Source organism: Tuber melanosporum (assembly GCF_000151645.1).
Source record: "Tuber melanosporum whole genome shotgun sequence assembly, scaffold_62, strain Mel28".
In the NCBI taxonomy this organism is placed as follows: Eukaryota; Fungi; Ascomycota; class Pezizomycetes; order Pezizales; family Tuberaceae; genus Tuber; species Tuber melanosporum.
Window position 1 is genome coordinate 396,551 of NW_003299109.1, and position 16,919 is coordinate 413,469.

Genomic DNA, 16,919 nt, shown 5'->3' on the forward strand with positions numbered 1-16,919 from the left:
GGTACACTCGTAAGGCATACTTGCTAGGTACTTTCTTATGACTCATATTTGAGCCATGTGTGAAAGCATCACAAATCCCACACATATCAAATCATATGACTCCAATGAGTGATATGTGTGAAACAATAACATACCTGTGACTCATCACCATGTGTCACGTGAAAACCTTCTCCTCGCCAAGCCATAGTCATAACATTAGCTCCTCTCCTCCTAAGTCTGAGTCCCATCAGGCTTTCTCTCCCAGTTTCAATAGCTTCTGTCCTGCCGAGCGCAGGGTTCTTCTCAGCTTGTAGAACTTTTCTTCTGCTGTCCTCCATCTAACCCTTACCGATTCTAGGGTCAGATTCGCCATCTTGATCATGTGCTGCTGATTATCGTTCAGCTGTGTTAGCTTCGAGATCATTTTGTCGTTTGCCAAAATTGTGGCCTCGGCCTGGCCAAGTTCTTCTCGGAGTCCCCAGATTTGCCTGTGTAGGCTCCTGACGTCCGGTTCCATGTCTGCCGAGGAACTTTGGGCCTCTTCCTCCCTGGACCGTGTCCTCATAGCCTATGCCTTCCTGGCATGTTCTGCTTTGAACTCTTTACTGCTTCCATCTTCTGCGTGTAGTATCCCACAGTGATTTTCTGTGCCCTGTGCATCCACCACCCATTTCTGATGCATTGTTGCCAATTCTTCAGGACGTGGTCCGGATGTGGGCCACACTTTCGACATTCCCACGGCAACTATCCTGAACCTTCTTTGTCGCCAAAATATGTTAGGCAACCATCATCGTAGCATACCGTCCATGATATGTCATTATACTCTGCTTGTTTTTCCATCTCTCGGAGTTCTTCATTGGTCGGGCCCATGAATGAGTATTTGAGGCTGGTCGGTGTGGTATGGTGGGGGCTATCGCCACAGCCCTTGTGTTTTTGCAATGGTGCCAGAGCCTTTCCCTCGTCTTTGTCTTGATTGAACGTGATCGTTACATTGGCCGGGCTTGCCTGGATATCGCTGGTGGAAGGCTGAGATGGAATCTTGTGCGTGTTCGAAGTTGTGCGCGAAGTACCAAGTTTTATCATGTTCGGGCGAATATCCCGTCCACTTGGCTTGGTATTGGAGGTGACCGTGGCAGAAGTGAGAATTGACTATTTCATAGAGCTCGTATTCTGGTTCTCCATTGAGTTCGATCGGAGGAGGAGAAATAATTGCTTGTGAGGGAAACTTGTTATCGTTGTGTAATTCGAGGAGTGAGATGTGGAATGTATTGTGTATTGGCATCGAAGGTGGAAGGTTGAGTTTATAAGCTTGGCTGCCTACTCTTTCCAGTATCCTGAATGGTCCGATTTTCTGGTAGTCTAATTGTTTTGATGGTCACGTTGTATGGATATTGTATGGTATTAAACATACCATATCTCCCCATTGAATGTTCAGATCCTGTCTTGGATGCTTATCGTATTGTTCTTCTTGTCGTTATTGTGCTTGACTCATTTCGTATTGTAACATTTGGCGTAGTTTTTCCATATCTGTTTTGTCTGATATTATACCATTAATGGTATGACATGTGGTCCGACTTTGTAGATGTTGTTTATAATTCATGAAGAAAGGTGTTGTGCTGGTCATTTCTTGCTTTCAATTGTTCTATGCGAATTCAGCAATTGATAACATTTTGTACCAATCATTGTGTTGATAATTAATGTAGGCTCGTAAATATTGTTCGAGTATCACATTTGTCCATTCCGTTGGCCCATCTATTTGCGGGTGGAACACTGTGCTCATTCTGCTTTGTATTCCTATTTCTCCTGTTACTTTCTTCTATAGTCCTAATGTGAATAGTGTTTCTCAATCGGTAATGATATTCTTTGAGAGGCTGTGAAGTTGGAAGACTTCTCGGAAGAATGTTTGTATAAAATTCCTCATGTTGATATTTTTTATAAATGGAATGAAATCACTCATTTTAGTCAGACGATCCACCATGACCAGGATGCTATCGCAATTTTCTGATGCTCGTAGGTCCATGATGAAATCTATAGTAATTGTTTCCAATAGTTGTTCGTGAAATTCGTTCAATTTCAGTAATCAATATGGTGAGTGTTTAACCGTTTTCGTCATTTGGCATATGTCACAGTTTTTGACATATCGTTTGACATCTTTGTACAGTCCTGGCCAATAGAATGACCTCGTGATGAATTGTGTAGTTTTAGCTGTTCCTCCGTGTCCGGACATTCGGATATCGTGGTGTTGTTGTATGATGTCTGTCCTTATCTCTTCTTTTACCAGAATCTATTGTTTTCTGTCGTACCACATATTTCCATCCTTCCATTGGCATAAACCCAGAGCAATTTCTTTTATCTTCTTTTTTCCTTCCTTCAATGCTTCTCTTATTGTCTGAATTGTATTGTCTCTTTCGTTTACCTCCTCAATTTCACTTTCCTCAGTTGATCTGAATTGGATAACCTCCATTGCCTCGAAGTAAGTTTTTGGTAATAGTATTGGTGTTTTGTGTTTGATTGTTTCGTCTTCTTTCATTTGTGGTTTGTCGCTTGCAATCCTGGTGAGAGCATCAGGCTTTCCACTCTCTTTGCCTGGTCGGTATTCGATTTTGAAGTTGTATTTACTAAGATGTTCCATCCACCTTATCTGGTAGTCGTTCAGTTCTTTCGTAGTCATGAACGGGACCAGGTTCTTATAGTTGGTTACTACTCGGACTGGAGGGCCATTTTTCAAAATGTATCTCCACCATTCCTTTAATGCTTGAACTTTCGCTAATAGTTTTTTGTTCGCAATGTCGTAGTTGTATTCTGTAGGGGTCATTGTCTTAGATCTGTAAGACACTGGCCTCTATTTTCCATCTTCAACTTGTTGCCATAGTATGCCTGAGAACACGTAATTTGAGGTGTCTCTTTTCAATCATTGTTCTTCGGATTGGGTCGAAATGAACCAGTACGGGTGCCGATGTTAGATGTGTTCATATTGCATCATATGGTTTCTGTTCTGTTTCTCCCCATTTCCATTTCTTGTTTTTCTTTGTTAGGTTATAAAGTGGTTTTGCAAGCCTGCTAAATCCCTCTATTAATCTTGGATAAAAGTTGCAGAATCCCATAAAGCATTGAACATCTATTTTGTTGTTTGGTTTGGCCTAATTTCATATTGCTGCTTGTTTGACTGAGTCAATCTTGACCCCGCTTTGGTTGATGATAAATCCAAAGTACTCCATTTCCTCTTTATGGAATTCGCATTTTGTGGGTTTGATCTTCATTCCTGATCCTTGTATTGCGGCCATGATATTTCTGATATCCTTCTGGTGTTGTTGCATGTTTTGCGACTAGATGAGTACATCATCTAAGTATACGATGTAACATATGTCGAGGTACTTATTGAGTACCTTGTTGATCCATCTCTGGAATAAAGCCGGTGCATTGGTTAGCCCGAAAGGCATAACCAAGTATTCGAATATTCTGTATCTTGATGCGAATGTAGTCGTCCATCTCTCTCCTGCCTTGATTCGTATATTGTGGTATGCATCCTTGATGTCAAGTTTGGTGAAGTATTTTGCTGACCGTAGTCTATCCAGTGCCTCTCCAATCAAGGGGAGTGGATATTAATCTTTCTTGGTAACTGAATTGAGGGCTCTGTAGTCTACACAGAGTCTCATTAATGTGGCTTAGTGAGGAAAGGGTTTTTTCACGTGACATATGGTTATGAGTCACAGGTATGTTATTGTTTCACGCATATGACCTATCGGGTTATATGATTAGTTATGTGTGGGATTTGTGATGCTTTTGCACATGGCTTAAGTATGAGTCATGGGACATGCACCTGACGAGTATGCCTTACGAGTGTGCTTTACGGGCAAGCCTTGCGCATATGATTTATGTTTCACACATGACCTCATTATGATGTCATGGGTTTCGTGCATATGACTCAGTCGAGTCATATGACTTGTTTATTGCGTTATGATTAGTTTATGAGTTTCGCACATGACTTCGCTATGAGGTCATGGGTTTTGAGCATGTGATCACTTTGGTCATATGATTAGTTTGTTATGATTTAGTTTCGCACATGTGACCACTTTAGGTCACATGACTAAAGGCGGGAAGAACACTATATAAGGAGGCCAATGCGGCCGAGGAAGATAGGTTCTTCACGCTTTGTTCTAAGTACCTTTCCTACTTATTACTTTAACGAATATAAAACACCCTTACGATCTTTACCTTTATTGCAACTTTATCGTTACGCCAAGGAAGGAGCTTTATGAAGAAGAGTTAGAGAAAGTTTACGATAGGCGTTCCCGGTAGAAGACAAGGGTGTTGTACTATCGGTAACGTAGGCAGAAGCCTAGAGCTATTGTAAGTCAAAGAGAAGAAGAAAGACAGGAAGAGAAGAATCATTCCCCGTCGCCAAACACTAACTATCCAAAGAGGGATCGTTACACAGAGTCTCATATTTCCATCTTTCTTTTCGACGAATAGTATTGGGGATCCTCATGATGCGAAGAAATCTCTGATCCATTCTCGCTTCATGTTTTGCTGGATGTACTTCCTAAGTTCTTCGTGCTCCGCTTCTCCTAGTGGGTATAACTTCTTGTAGGGAATTTCTTTTGTTTCTCCAGTTTTCTCATCATGGTCCAGCAGAATTTCGTGATCGATTGGGATTGCTAGTCTTTGAGGTGGTAGCTGTAACCAGTACGGGTACTCGGTTATTGGTTTTGTTTTATGTTTTGTTTCAAGTATCGCTTGGATACTTGGTTTGTTTTAAGTATCGTTTGATACTTGGTTTTGTTTTATGTTTTGTTTCAAGTATCGCTTTGATACTTGGTTTGTTTTAAGTATCGCTTGATACTTGGTTTTGTTTTATGTTTTGTTTTAAGTATCGCTTTGATACTTAAGAAGTTTTACCAAAGTGTATCGCTTTGATACTTAAGAAGTTTTACCAAAGTGTATCGCTTGATACCTTTGATTAGTTTCGTTCATGCTAGACATGAACAGATTTGTGTATTTAAAGACTGCCTGTTTCTACGATAGAAAAGGCAGACTTCGGCAGACAGTATTTCAATATACTTGGTTGAATGGTTACATCTTTGTTCCCCAGTACACCCTCGAAGCCTCCTTTAGTTCTCAGCTCTCGCCTCCTCTCTGGAAGAGCAGGCCACCTGCCGACTATTGTATCTATTACCGATAACGTGATTAGCTCCTTGCGAACACGTTACATTTTTTTAACCTCAGCAAGTAGTTAAGAACCTGTCTCCCGATTTAGGCCTGATCAACCTATCGATATCCACCTCAGAACGCTAGCGGAGACAAGCGGCAGAATCACAGTATATTCGGCTTCATCTCAAACCCAAGATAGAGTCTTTGACGACCAGGATTGGGAAGCAAATCCCACGGCAAGACCTTACAAGGAAGAAACAACCCCGGCGCTCTGCTAAAGAGCCCGGCGATCCTGCAAACACGGAAGATACACAACCTCCAGGAGAATTCCCTTCTACTCCAGCAAAGAAGCCTTCCTTTGAACCTCCAAACGACCCCGAATCTAGTAGCGAATCAGATATGGCTAGCACAGGAGGAGGGCCTTCTGGAGGAGGAAAATCTCGGGCAAGGCCTGAAGAAGAGGAGGTACCCGCAGCATTTAAACCCCCTAAGTTTAAACTTCAACTCCCAGCAAAGTTCACAGGTGAAGGGAAAGACCTCAAACCTGAAGCCTTTGAACTGTGGGCCACAGAACTCTCACACTTCCTACTCTTACAAGGAAAAGATGTGGAAGACCCTACAACCGGACTTATCATTGGATCATTTTACGAAGGAAAGGCAACCGACGCATACCACCAATGCTATAAGGATTTCGGCGGGAATGTAAGATTAAGAGGATCTACAGTTCTCGATTACCTGAAAGGACGATTCCAATCCTCTATAACCAACGACCTCCTATACAACAAATTCAACAAGCTCCAGCAAGCTAACGGAACACATGTCAAGCGAATCACCGATGTGGCTACGGACCTAATAATGTATAAGGACCGGATGGAGAGAGGAAGTATCTCCAAATACATACTGAAGTGACGATTCTATGACACCATGCACCCTACCCTCCAGCGAGAAGTAGAACCACTCGAGGAAGATGGCGATGATATTGCAGAAATAATTGTAAGAGCAGAACGAAAGGACGCCATCCTCCAGGAGACCAAGGCCTATAAAACACAGAAATCCTCTAGTAGGAACAGCCAGCCATGACACAAAGCCTCCAGCAGCTTTGAAGACGATACCCCACGGGTTTTCAAGAAGAAAACAAAATTCTCCAAAGAATCGAGAAGGCAAAAGGGAGAATGTTTCGAATGTGGAAAAACAGGACACATGGCAAAGAACTGTCTTACGAAGAAAAGAAAAGGAAAGGCAATTAAGCAAGAGGCGTCGGCCAACAATGTTGAAAGCGATAACGCCCAATCCAGTGAATATGAAGAAATCCATATCGGATATATCGATGTGGAATGCAACAGTGTTCGACCTCCGGCTACATTCAAAGCACACATCGCTCTGGAAGGTACTATCCTGATCAATGGCAAAAGGGCTCGAGTCCTATTCGACACTGGCGCAATCGGAAGAGATATGATCAGTAATACCTTTGTCTCTGTCCATGGACTCCCCACTCGAGACCTTAACCAACCCATACCAGTTAATATGGCAGTAAAAGGATCACGATCCACAAGCCATAAAACCTGTAGTGCGACCATTCCACTTGGTTCTGCAGTCCTACCCACCCAGGAAATGCTGGTTGGAAATTTAGCCAAATACGATGCCCTAATAGGCATGCCATTCCTGAACCGCCACAACGCCATAATCAGGTGTGGGGAATCAACTATTGATTTCCCAGATCAGAAGGTCAGAGTCTCATGCAAGCCAACAAGCGGAGAATACCGAGCTGCAGTCTGTGAAACAACTGCCCTACAACGATTGGATGAGTACTCTGATGTTTTTCCTGATCAAATACCCGAAGAACTACCGCCTATGAGAGAGGTGAATCACCACATCCGCCTCCGAGACCCCTCTAATCTAAAAAACCAACCCACCTACTCTATCCCTGACGCATACAAAAGCCCACTTTGTGATTGGATCAACCAACAACAAAGAAGAGGAGTCATCTATCGGGCAGAACCCCCAGGTGCCGCTCCTATATTTGTTCAACCCAAAGCAGATGGCAAAAGAATCCGCCCCTTGGTTGATTTCAAGCTACGGAACGAAAACACGGTTATGGACAGCTCTGCTATCCCAAACCAAACCCAAATCCTAAATGCAGTTGGACGGGCTTGATGCCGAAGTAAGATTGACTTAAGCGATGCCTACTTCCAAACAAGGATAGGTCCAGAAAGCGAATGCTACAACAGTTTCAAAACATCCTTCGGAAGTTTCATTAGCCGAGTTATATTACAAGGTGATATGAATGCGCCGCGCCACCTTTATGCGAATTCGATGGATAACAGCCTCCTAAGGGAATACCTCCGCCATTTTGTCTGGGTTTACATTGATGATATTCTCATCTTCTCGAACACCGAAACAGAACATGCCTACCATATAGGACTGGTTTGCACCAAACTAAGGGAAGCTAAATTCTACGCTAGCAGAAACAAGTCAATTCTGTTTGCCAATAAACTCGATATCCTAGGATGTCATAGATGATGAAGGAATACACGCAGCCCCTGGAAAAATAGCCTGTTTAACAGAATGGTCAACACCCTGGAATCAAAAGGAACTCATGCGATTCCTAGGACTAGTCAACTATATTTCCCAGTTCCTCCCACACCACGCCACTGTGACAGTACCGCTCACAGACCTTACCGGCAATGCAGAATTTGTCTGGACCCACACCCATGACCAAGCCTTCACCAACATCATGGAATTGATTAAAAACGCCAACGTTATTCAACCTATCGACTATAGTAAACCAGAACCGATATGGCTGATTACTGATGCATCGGATGTTGGAGTTGGAGCATGGGTTGGGCAAGGGGCCTCCCATGAAACGGCAAGACCGGCCACCTTACACAGTAGAAAGTTCACTAATTCACAGATGAACTATGGGACAACAGACAAGGAAGCCCTTGCTGTGATTGATACCCTCGCCACTTTCAACCACATTCTCATGGGCAATACCTTCACTATTGTTACCGACCACCAACCCCTCACTAATCTTAAAACAGAAAGGATACCTGGAAGAAGAAGAACAAGATGGATAGGCGAAATCAGCAAGTACAATGCAAAAATCATCTATACCCCTGGAAGAACCAACTATTTAGCTGATGCTCTCTCCCGCCTATATGAGAATCAAGACCTCGCAAACCCTCCCCTTGTTCACGACCACACAAGACAAAGCGAGGACAGCCCTGACGACACCTCCTATGAACAAGAACCATCGATGGCTACCACCAGCTCTGCCGCTCCCTCCAATCCTTTCTCTTACACCATGTACAGTGCTGCCGGAACAGAACGAGGAAAGGACATTGATGAAGAATGGAAAGACAATTGCACGCTCCGCAGCACACCTCCTCACGAACTTGAACAAAGCAGACTCCACTGGTCCCACCGTTATCACGACACCTGCCCTTTTCACCAGACTGAGATCAAGTTTGGCAACAGATACCAGCGACCGTACTATATGCCTGCTGACGATTCCAAAGACACCAGCTTCGACACCATAGAAGGAGCAGAAGAGATGACTAATGAAGATGAATCGACCCAACCTCCTCATACCCTTAATCCTGTCCCAACACGATACCAAGGTCTTGAAGAACTCGAACAAGCAGCAGCCTATGTGGATGCAATATCCTATTTACACTCCCCACAGTCAGCCCCGCCATCCTCTCCTCCCATAATCGATTCACGACCACTATATGGTGGACCCTTACGAGTATACAACAATGAAACCATTGTCTCAGTCATACCTCCTACTATTCCCGAGCATCGGCGTCAACTCTACGAAACCTTTGAGGAAGTGGAAGCCCCTATCGAACCAACAAGAGGATCCCTAATCGAGGATGAACGAGATCTTAGATCGACTACAGAAGAATTGACCTCCTCTTTCCGAAGCCAAATGATAGCAGGATACCGCCATGACCCGATTTACTTCAAGGCCATAGATAGCTCCAGGTATGGAGACCTCGCCCCCTACAACATATTAAATGGAATGGTCTATACCAGTACCCGTTATGGTGAACACTGCCTATATGTACCAAAAGGCCATATGTTCAATGGAATGACTATTAGAGAATATGTTATTACCGAAATCCATAACAAAGGACACCATAGTGCAGATCGCAACCTCCAATATGCCTCAGAATATGTTTACTGGCCTGAAATACGAAAGGACTTCCGCGATTTTGTCAAACAATGTGAACTCTGCCAGGCAAATAAGGAGTGAACACAACTACCTGAAGGGAAAGCACAGACCCTCCAACTACCATGTGAAATATTCGAATCATATGCCATCGATTTCGCAGGACCATTCAACAAATCCGCTGGATTTGACACCATCTTGGTAGCTGTGGACCGATTTTCTGGATATACCTGGCTCATTCCAATGAAAGTTACCGATTCCTCCAAAGACACCTGGAATAACCTCCAACAATACCTGTTTACCCCCCATGGGTACCCCTTATCCATTGTCAGTGACGCTGATCCCCCCTTTACTGCCAGATTCTGGAAGCAAACCTTAACCTCCCTCGGAATAAACCACATTATGGCTGCCCTTGGACACCATGAGACTAATGGCCAGGCAGAACGAAAAATCCGCGAAGTTAAGACTGGAATTAGGAACATGATCAATGAACGACAAACCAACTGGGAACCAGCCCTTATTGAGCTCGCTGCATATATCAACGCCGGATTTTCAGATACCTTGGGAATGTCACCATACAAGGCAGTCTTTGGCCGTCAATACCCCCTCCTACCTACAACACTATTTAAGAACTCCTCAGTCCCTGCCTCTGATGACCATCTAAACCGCCACCAAGCAATTCGGGACGATGCCTTCCAAGCTGTTAAGGCTGCCCGATTCCGAAGCACCACTACTGCCTAGAAACGACAACGCAAACATGTCCCCATCTCACCAGGAGATATGCTCATGGTTCACGGTAACATGTTCATTACCAATGTCGGATGCAGTAAGAAACTGCAACCCCGATGGCGCGGACCCTTCAAAGTCATATCCTTTGACGAGCATACAGAGAACTACACTGTCCAGATGGATGGACGTATATACCGCCGCAATACTGCAGTCTTTCACGCCTCAGCTGTCAAGCGATTCCATCCAAATGACGACTCTAAGTTCCCTGGAAGAACCCACTTCCGACCTGAACCTATCATCATTGAGAAGAAAGATGAATGGAAAGTTGAAGAAATCCGAGACCACCGCCTTTGGCATGGAAATGATCAATTCTTAGTCAAATGGAAGGGGTATCCAACGAGCGAAAACAGTTGGGAACCACTGGAAGGACTAGAGCACGCTATGGATATGGTGAATGAATGGTCGAAAGACAATATGCCGAATGGATCCCTTCCCCCAACAATCAACTACATTACTATGTGCTGGACACCCAAGATGCCAGAAACTGAGAGATGGCATGCAGAAATCGAAGCTAGAGATGGATTTTGGGCACCATACTTTGAGTCGGAATTCGAGAGTAGCGATGAGGAGAATCAAGCTATGGAGCAGGCTCTCAACAACCTTATCTAGTCACCAATCACCATCCGAATACCATAACGATGTCAAACTATGTGGAGCTCAATGTGAGGCAGCGACAACAGATTGTTGGACTGTTGTTGAACCGTTATGCTATCCAACTTGAAGACTATTTCGAAATCCTCTGGATTGACTACTGTCCTGATTGTGATCATGCTTGGGTTGATGTACAGCACGAATCTGGTATTCGTGACTACTGTGATTTAGTTTTCTTCGAGTGTAAGTGTTTCCTTAGAGTTCCCTCCTGCCTCTGGTGTGATACTTATGATGAGGAATTTCTTGCGGAAACTGAAGCCATGAGTTTCTCAGAATCCGCTTTTGATGATTATTAGGTTTTGTTTGTTTAAACAGTTGTTTTGTTTTGGGGAATGTAACTGGTACAGGTACTCGGTTATTGGTTTTGTTTTATGTTTGGTTTCAAGTATCGCTTTGATACTTGGTTTGTTTTAAGTATCGTTTGATACTTGGTTTTGTTTTATGTTTTATTTCAAGTATCGCTTTGATACTTGGTTTGTTTTAAGTATCGCTTGATACTTGGTTTTGTTTTATGTTGTGTTTTAAGTATCGCTTTGATACTTAAGAAGTTTTACCAAAGTGTATCGCTTGATACCTTTGATTAGTTTCGTTCATGCTAGACATGAACAGATTTGTGTATTTAAAGACCGCCTGTTTCTACGATAGAAAAGGCAGACTTCGACAGACAGTATTTCAATATACTTGGTTGAACGGTTACTTCTTTGTTCCCCAGTACACACTCGAAGCCTCCTTTAGTTCTCAGCTCTCGCCTCCCCTCTGGAAGAGCAGGCCACCTGCTGACTATCGTATCTATTACCGATAACGTTATTAGCTCCTTGCGAACACGTTACAGTAGCCCTCTAGCTTCCTCTTCTTGGAAGAGGTTTTTGAATTGATGATATTCCTTTGGAATCAATTCTTTACCTCCCTTTTTGCTTTGGTATTTCTTATCTTGGATTGCTATTTCTATGCCAATGTTGATTTTCGCTAGGACCGCTTTTTCATCTCCATCTATCTATTTGAGAATTCTTGTTGTATCTCCTCTTCGATAGTACCATCCAAAGGCTTGTACTGTGATCTCTTTGATTTCGATTCTCTTTGTTGTATCGGGCTGGCTTTGGGCCGTGCTTCTAAATTCCTTGTCTCATCTCGTAGTTTCTTCCAGTTGATCTACTTCACACAGATCCTCTTTGTTAATTTTTTCGACGATCAACTCTGCGATTCCATTGCCTTTTTAAACTTCAAAGTCCTCTTGAGCCAGGTTTACCAGGACCACTTTGATTTCACCTGTATAGTCCACATCGATCACCCCTGCCATGGTCATGCATCAATGTTTGACTGCTAGACCACTGCAGAGTGCTATTCGTCTATAGGTGCCTTCTGGTAGTCTGATGGCTATTCCTGTTACTATCATTGCCTGCCTGTTGTAAGGTATCTTGATTCCTTTATTGGCATACAGGTCGTGTCCTGCTGCACCTTTGAAACCCTTGGTAGGAACCTTTGCCTCTTGGTCCAGTTTTTGTATCTGGACTCTGTTATCCTGCCGTATCTTGGTGAACTTTGCATGCAAAGTTTCTTCTTGTACTTCTCATATGGGTGTCGAGTAGACCATAGGGGAACTGTTAAGATATGGTGTCGCACATAGCTTGCTTGTAAAGGTCATCTTGTCCTCGTTTCAATTGATTGTCGGATTATGTTTTTGCAACTATGGCATCCAGCAGACTATCTCATGGTTCTTCAGATCTGCTCCCTGATAGGTTGCCGTTTTCCTATGGCTGTTAATGTCCATAGGTACTGTCCCCATATGGATTATAGGACCCATTGGGCTTGGCCTTCCATCCGCTAGGTAGACTTGTCTCACTTTCTTCACTTCTTTGGTGTGGAGGCCATGTTTGTCGCAGATGTCCTTATCGATGAAATCTTAGGTAGCCTCGGAGTCGAGCATGGTATATATTGTTGTTTCTTCATCTTCTTCGTTGCATATCTTCGTCCTGATTATCACATGATTTCCATCTCCTTCTCCTCTTTGCATATGTAATGCCGTGGATTAGTTTGCTAACTTGATGGGATTTCCAGGTCCTCATCTTGGGTCTTCCAGACTACCCTTTACTGGGGACCCTCATCGTTTTCTGCTGGTGAATCTTCTGCGATCATTTCCCAAATGTTACTCCTCTTTTAATTTTGGAAGCGATTATTTCCAGCAGCATTGGTGCCTTGGTATCCGCTGTCAGGTCGGCTTCTGCATTCTTGCATCTGATATCCTGTTTTTCCACACCTTATGCAGAGTTTCCCGTTCATTGTTCTGACGTATCCTTCCCCAGACAGGTTCAGAGCAGGCACTGCTCTTGATTTGTCCAACTCCATTAGCTCACCTGGTGGTAATGCTCGACTTTCACCTCAAGCTACTTGCGTTTTGAAGGTTCTGTCCACATTCCTGGATGATTGGACCACCCTGTATGCTATAGTGTTTTCCGAGTTGCTTTGAACCACACTTAGTTTGCTTTCCTTATCGATCACCCATCTTGCAAAATATTCTGCGGTTGTGTAGTATAAGTCGTAGATTCCCCATGCTTCTCGGAGTCTCTCACTGCAGTTTCTTAGGAGGATGATGTAGAGAGTAGCAGTATCAAACTTGGCCTTGTATTCCAATAGTCAGCATTTGTTCCAGTATGCCGAAAAGCTTTGTTTTTCTTATTAAAGTTTTTCCAGCTTTCGTCTTGCTGTATCTTTAGCATTGGGATTCCTGAATTGCTCGAAGAGTATCGCCTTGAACTCTCAGTACATGACCCATTCCCTCTGTTTCCTTCCGTTTTGGACGGGCATGATTCATTGCCCTGCGAGTGCTCTTAGTAGAGATTCTACATATTGAATCTTGATCTCATCATGGTGTTCTCCATATCCCATAATGGCAAAATACTCTTTGCATTATGCCAAGAATCTTCATAGCTTGTCTTTGGCTCCTTCGTATGTGTAGGGGTCTTTTGCATTCGGTTGTTCGAAGTTTCCTTGTTCTGTGTTTCATGTTACTGCTAGAAATGCCTGAAATTGATTTGCAGTCATTCCCAGTATGCTATTGCCTAGTATGGCAGCAGCCAGGGCTGGTGGCCCAGGTACTGCTGATCTCAACAATCTCTCGGGTAGTGGAGTTTCTGTGGGAGAGTTATCGACTAGTGATCCGTTCTCTATGGTTACTGGGATTGCTGCCCTCGAGAGCTCTGCTAAAATGTGATCCAAGGCATCGCTGAATCCTCTCAGGTTAAGGTTTTGATCATTGATGTCATTATCTCCTTTCCTATCTGGGTTGAAGGATGTTGTCTTTTATCGTTTGACGTGGCACTAGGTGACGCTTGGTAATGTAATGATCCCTGCTTGGATGGTTAGATCTTGGCGACGGGGAATAATACTTCTCTTTTTCTTCTTCTCCTCTTCTTTGTCTTACGATAGCACTAGGCCTCTACATTCCTTACTGATAGTACAAGACCTCTCTCTTCTATCAGGAACACCTATTGTAAGTTTTCTCTAACTCTTATGTGTGACGAGTTCTTCTTGGCATAACGATATAGTTGCAATAAAGGTAAAGATCGTAAAAGCGTTTTTAGATTCGTTAAAGAAATAATAATAAATAGGAAAAGTACTCAGAATTCAATCTAATTTTATTTAAACTCGTACTGCTAACATTTGTATACGACGAGCCCCTGTCGGCACAGGGATACCGCTAAATAGTATATCCCTAATCTTAAGCTAACTAGGTCTACGGCCCTGCACCTGCCATCCCTGAGTCATGCCCACACAAGAACTAATTACAAGACCATCAAACAACCCAGCGGCCGCCTCGGTCTAAGTCCGTAGCCCCTCTAGTCTAAAGCCAACCAGCACTAAGCATAGCCGAAGCTGAGTAAAAGACTGACCTGACCAGGTTCCTCGTCTAACAATCACAAAATCACTACTACCCAGTCTAAATACCGTCACACAATACCTCCACCATAACTGAAAACTAAACAAAATACACAAACTAAACCTGCAGGCGACACAATAGCAGGGAGGAGGCAACCAACATGTCCACCTCTCGCACGCGCATGCCAGGCTATCGATCCTATGAACCCACTTTGCCGGTTGCCTCCCAGGAGTGTACTGGTGAGGAGGACATGTACCGGCTGCCCGTCCCCCAAAAAAAACACTATTAACAAAAAAAAATACATAGAGGTAGTAACAGATCAAAAAAGGTCAGTGGGGCCTATCTCCCACCCGTGATGCTATGCCTCCTCCTGCCAACCCCGTAGCCAAACCAAAGAAACTAAACAAACCTCACTAAATCAAGTACACAAGACCCAAACAAGTCCAACCAGGAGGTCGCAATCTACTATGCGCACAGGTAGCGATTAGCAAGCCAGGCCACTGGAGAGCTTTGCAGCACTCATCAGCTTCACCCAACAGCTCCAGCCAGACTGGAAACACTTAATTAGACCTCGCCCAACCTGACACAAGCCCGAACAGTGCTCACAGGTGCCACTCCCCCCCCAGTCAGCCCCCCCAAGCCCTACATACCAGATACCGCAAAGCCCATCCAGCCCCTCCTGCTACTCAGACAGATCAACCATCCCACAGCCACAGGACAGCCTATACTCAGCCCGATCAGGCAGCCATTGGACTTGGCAGCACCAACAGAGCCCTAACCACCAACATCGTATAGCCAAGAGTGACCCACCAGCCACAGCGGGGAGCCACAAAGGAGACGGCACCAACATCCGAAGGCATTGGCACCAGCCACACAATCCAACCCAGCCGAACTGAAGTCCCGCCGAGCTGGGAAAGAGTGGGCAGAGCCAGCCGAAGCCAGCCTCACAGGTCCAGTGCCAGGCACAGACCGAACAACAGGCAAGAGGTACACCCAACTGAGGCAACGTGAAGGGGGAGGGTGCACAAACAGGAGAAGACAAACAGAAGGTAGGCCCCACTTGCAATGTGTAAAGCCGCCAACTACAATCTGCAACTGAACCACTCAAACACAGAGACAACGCGAGTGTCTGGCAGCTAATCGTCCAACACCACCCCAGGCAGTAATAACACCCACACCTGGGAGTAAGAGCTTTCACGATCAAGCTATCCCCACCAAGGTGAGGAGAAGACGCCTGACTAAATCACTGCAAATGCCTTAAGGACAAACTTCCAAGGGAATGGTAATAAACAACATCATAGGATTCCGACTGTAGAAGCGTAACGTAACAAGGAGGGGCCCGGCGGGTGCCACCCTCCCACCTGAGGAATGATGCGGCTGGTACAACGAGTTGAACTTGGAAGGATCATCAGTCAAACCCAAGGGCATTTTGTATCATGAAAACTAAGGAGTCTGTTAAAACCCAGCAAAAAACATGAGCTGGCCAAAAGAACGACACGGGTGATCGCCCTAAATGCAATGTTCAATCCCTCCAATCGAATTGCAAACCTACGAGTAGATGATAGACAGGAAGCTGCATGCATTTTACCGAAAGGGGCTCATAAGCGACCATGATGAATAGCTCGAAGTACCAATATCGTAAGATACCCAGCAAGCAATGAAATGAGAAGCAAACAAGTAATCAGTCAGGCAACGCCTAACAGACCTTAACATCAAGAACCCCAGGAGCTACTGAGCGAACTCAGATATTTCCCCCAGAATCCAAGGTATCAAGGCCCACCATGGGTGCGAAAGAAATGCTTGGGGAGAAGCTACAGCAAGGACAAGGAAAGGTACTTAGAACAAAGCATGAAGAACCTATACTCCTTGGCCCCGTTGGCCTCCTTATATAGTATTCTTCCCACCCGTAGTCATGTGACTCAAAGTGGTCACATGAGCGAAACCAAATCATAATAAACTAGTCATGTGACCAAAGTGGTCACATGCTCAAAACCCATGACCTTATAATGAGGTCATGAGTAAAACTTATAAACCAATCATAACACAATAAACAAGTCAAATGACTCGCCTGAGTCATATGTGTGAAACCCATGACCTCATAATGAGGTCATGAGTGAAACATAAATTATATGCGCAAGGCCTACTCACTAGGCACTCTCGCAAGACATGCTTGCTAGGTGTACTCCCATGACTCATATTTGAGCTATGTGCAAAAGCATCACAAATCGCACACATAACAAATCATATGACTCGAATAAGTCATATGTGTGAAACAATAACATACCTGTGACTCAAAATCAT